Here is a 5000-nt window from a genome sequence, read left to right on the forward strand (position 1 = left end):
TTTCTCCATTTCGGCGAACGTCTGTTTGGCGGCTGCCAATCGTTCCGGTGCCAGACGTCTGAATTTTGCGAAGACTGGGGGTCCCGTCGTCTTGATATGGTGATAAATACCGTGCTTGGCAGGAACCGTGGGCGTTTGGCGAAGTTCTGGACGGAAAACTTCCGGGTACGACGTGAGGAGGTGGGCGTAGGCATCCGTGGGTGCGCTGATGTGGAGAGCGAGGTTAGAGGGGTCGGGTTGAAGAGGTGTCGACAAGTACGAGTCTGCGTTGACCAATCGTCGGTGGGCGACATCGACCAAAAGGTGGAAATGAGAGAGGAAATCCGCACCGAGGATTGGCATTGTGACGTCAGCAACGAGAAACTTCCAATTGAATTTACCGTTTCTGAACGATAATGTGAGGTTCTCGTAACCGTAGGTGGGTATTGCAGATCCGTTGGCAGCTACTAAGCGGACGTCGGCAGATGTAGACAGACTACGTCGTGCCTTGAAGAGTTTCCTTGGCAAAAGAGAACGACAAGCACCCGTGTCTACCAAAAATCGCACTCCCGTTCCTGCATCCTGTAAAAAGAAAAGATTAGAAACATGGGAGGCCACCGCCACAAGCGATGGCCTACTTACACGTTTTTTGGGCCACTGAAAATCCTTGGCACATTTCTTCGCGGTTGCCCTGAATCTGAAGTGGTAGTAGCAAAACTGCGGCGGATGGGAGGTAGTAAGTGGCTGTAAAAGTCGTTCGTTGGGGCGCGAGCGATTGGTGGGTGGTGGGCGGCTTTGTCGCCGCTTCGGCACGTCACGGGGTAGGCGTGTATGTCCTACGGCATTCATGTCAGCTTCGGTTGACGTTGAATAGGCATCCTCATCGTCAGGGGTGGAGGCGTTGATGGAGGTCTTGAAGTGGCTGTCCATAAGGGCGTCGGCTTTGGTCATCAAGTCCTTTATGGGTAAACTATCGACATCGGGTATGGCAGCGTGCACAGGTTCAGGTAAACAGCGTATCCAAAGGGCACGAAGTAGGTTCACCTCACGAGGAGAGCCGTCTGCGGCAGGTTGAAGGCAAGCGATACTGGACATTTCCCTGAGGGCAAGCGAAGCCCTTTGGTCCCCCAACGGTTGTTGCGAGAGCTGAAAAAGCTTTGCTATACGGGCGGCTGACGACGGTGAGTACTGCTGCAGAAGGTAGGTTTTGAGGGCGTCATACGCTATTGGGGTGTCTCCTTGTTCACAAAGCCAGTCGGATATTTCTGGGAAGGTGTCCTCGGGTATCGCCGCGAGAACATAATCCGCTTTGGTGGTTGAGCGAGTCACGCCCCTGATACGGAAGTGGACTTCTGCGCGTTGAAACCAAGCAAACGCCACTCCGGTGGCGAACGGTGAAAGTTTCAATGGGGCGGCCGCAGCGCCAACTGCTGTAGTAGAGTCCGTCTCCGTCATAGTACCAACGATGGAGGGGCGAGGGAGGTGGGGGTGGAAGGCAGTGGGAGCGAGTCGACTTCCGGGGTCACCAATGTGACGGCGCCGAGTAAGGTTGTGAACTCAAAGGCAGGTTGGAAACGACTGAGTTATATTATTGCAGAACACTCTCCTTATATACAAAACCTCAAGGCAACAGGACATAACAAGTTCACAAGACAGACAATATTACAGAGGAAAAACCAGACATGAATTTTCATGTTCGTTTTAGTGCGAGGGAAGAGCGAAGATACAAGCATAATATATACAAAAGGAATTATGTACAATTGTGTGAAACACGGTTGGTACAGTTAACTTTAAGCCTAAGAACTGATTCCTGAATTCAACAGGTGTATGTACAGAGGACTTAAAATGACCTTATATCTATCTTAATAGCTCGATTAGTAAATTTGTCTTGTATGCATTGTTTTGGCTCAGGGCATAGGATCGAATATTTGCCCAGCCGGAGACACTTATCTTAAATAAATTTCCAGTGGATATACATTCTCAAAGGCAGTATTCGATATTAAATGCAATTATGGTTGCTATTTATATTGATTAAAATCACGAATGTTAGTGATACAAATTCATTACAAATAACAATGCGTTGTAAACAAACTGATAAACTATTATAGTGGAGATGGATTGATTTAAAGTCTAAGAGCATATTCCTGAATTCAACAGGTATATGTACAGTGGACCAAAATTAAAATATAGTTTATATCTCTTAATAGCTCGATTAATAGATTTATCCATCTAGGCATTGTTATGGGTCAGGATATAAGTTCCAATCTTCGTCTAGCTTGAAGCTAGCATAAATGAATTCTTAGTGGATATTAATTCACAAAAATAGCATTTGATACGAATGCCATTGTGCTTGATATTTACATTGATTAAAGTCACATGTATTTATTGCCAAGGACTCGAACCTATAACCGATAAAAGAAAGGATCAAAATTTTAATGTTTATAACAGCTTAACCTCTATTCCCATATCTATTGATCTAACGGTATTTGTAACTTATTTGGAAAACGTTTTTAATCTCATTCAACCTTTATTGACATCCAACAAACTATCATTTTGTTAACCTTTCCATCGAATCTAAAACCTTTCGTGTGTTATTGGTAAGGATTTAAACTCATTTTGAAACAAACTTTTGTATACAGGAAATCTTTATTTGTATTTTCATTAATCCCAGAGACATTATAATTATGTATGCTTATATTTCCGTCTCTCCAAACTATCATTTCTTTAAAAAATCACGATCAATATTTGTACCAATACAAAAGAAATGGCGACAAATAATTGCCATATATATAACTTTAATGTAACATCCACACTTCACCTATATAAACTTTCATTAACCTTTCTTGTTATAAGTATACTCTTGTTGGTGGCCCTTCTCTCTCTCTCTCTCTCTCTCTCTCTCTCTCTCTCTCTCTCTCTCTCTCTCTCTCTCTCTCTCAACGATCTTTAAGAATCAGCTTTCTTAATATTCTCAATTGGCCTATCATTGCCCTAAGAAGACCGTGACCGTTACCAGGAAGGAGAAAAATTAATGTTTTAATATACTTAATGGATTTTTACAATCTATATCGAACCAAGAAACCGCTTTACTGACATACATACATTTACTAATGAAATGATGATAAGGTTTATTTCATAACCAAGTTATACTCTGGAACGCCCTTATTACCAAACACAAATTCGCAGTTGGATGACGAAACAGTCAGACGTTGGCGAAGTTACAGAAATGTGACAATTTTCTTTTTCATTATTCGATTTGTCTATGTTGACTTTGCTGATTATAGGAACAGCAAATTACACCATAATCACACACCTTCTGGCAGTAACTATGATTCCTTAAATGATTTGAATCTGTAATGAATAGTGAGATTCTCCAGTCAATGGAATTCTATTTTGCAGCGCTGTCCCAAACCCGTCTTACCAACCTTAACTATGGTGATGATAGTTACCCTGGTCACGTGTACAAGTACATGACTTAATATCCATGTGTTTTAATGAAGAAAGAAAATACTAAACACTTTTATAAGAAAACTCAGGTTGCTTCCGATAGCATATGTAAATTTCACACTGTTTTCTTTTAAAAATATTCCTTCTTAATAAGGAAACGATCGTTGGACAATTTACCAACTACCAATTCTGTAGCCTCTACCTTCCTAGCTCACTTTTTTGCCTCACGTGTTCCTCAAATAATATTCTATATTAGTTGGGACAAGGTGCCTCTGATGCCATCTAGTGATGGTAAAGTAAAACCCGATACGATGTAAGGGAGGGAGCTGAGTTATTATGCCTTTCGGAATGTTGAAATATTGTTATTCTACGTAGTTGTTGCTAACAGTACATGCCATAATATAAACTATGTTTATTATCTCTTGGTTTCATCAAACGTTTATTAAAAATTATGTAATTTAACTGTCTAGTCACTCAATTCTCTCGCCGATTTCAGTACATGTGGCATATCTGGTGAGGCCTCCATGCCCCCTGACCCACAAATTTAATTGAACTAAAGATTGTTTGCTGAGAATATATTTTTGTGATATTTACTGTGAAATTTGTAGCTTTCTAAGAATGAAGTTGTGCCCAGAAAACAGATGATATCAAGTGTACTTGCGTCAGTTTTATATAAATTTTGTGCTCAAAGAGCAACAGAAATGAAGAAATAAAAATTATAAAAAGTGGATGATGGGGATAATTAGCAATTTGTTAGTCTACTGCTAAGGCCATCTATTGGCCATGAAAATAAACAATATGTAGAGGTCGTTAATCCTTGTATTCTGGAACCTTCCATGACGTCATTTTTGTTTGAAAAAAAAAGGCTAGTTAATTGGAGCTGAATATAATTTATTCCTGCCACACATATTCCTATACAAGTATCAATCGATTACCCATTTCCAATTGGATAGCATCAATCACAAGAATGGAACAATGACCGTATGCTGCCATCTTTTGACAAGCAGTAGAAACTCTCGGATTCTATTCACATTTGGCGAAGCATGGGATTACTAAAACATACTTTCATGGTTGTTTTTTATATCTAATTAATGCATACCTAATTCATAATTCAAATAATAAAGTGGTTGTTCTGATTTTTTAGGCTGCAAGGTATGATAGCTGTATATAAACATCGGAAAATTTGGTGAGAATTAAGGAATTTAGAAGAACTTTAGCGGCATCTTGGATTCTTTTTCCAGCATCTAAAGTTTAATGATTAAATAGAAGATACTCTTTCATTTTCCCCTGTTATTTGCCCCTTTTGGGGAAGTTATTCTGGATTTGAAGGGTAAGCAATTTGATATATCGTGGAAGGAGATATTCAAAGTGATCATTAATATCCAGTTCACTGCATCCTCCTAATGGTGACGCTGATGTTACATCAGTGAATTTCTAGTAACAAGTCACGTAATAGCTATCGAGCTTATCTAGAAACTCAGGCAAAACAAAAGCACCAGCCCATAACATAGATGATAATGTTTTAATATTTCTTCAGCATTTGATATAGAACAGGAAATTAAAGGCAAAAAAAT

The sequence above is a fragment of the Palaemon carinicauda genome, chromosome 2, assembly GCF_036898095.1.
Source record: "Palaemon carinicauda isolate YSFRI2023 chromosome 2, ASM3689809v2, whole genome shotgun sequence".
In the NCBI taxonomy this organism is placed as follows: Eukaryota; Metazoa; Arthropoda; class Malacostraca; order Decapoda; family Palaemonidae; genus Palaemon; species Palaemon carinicauda.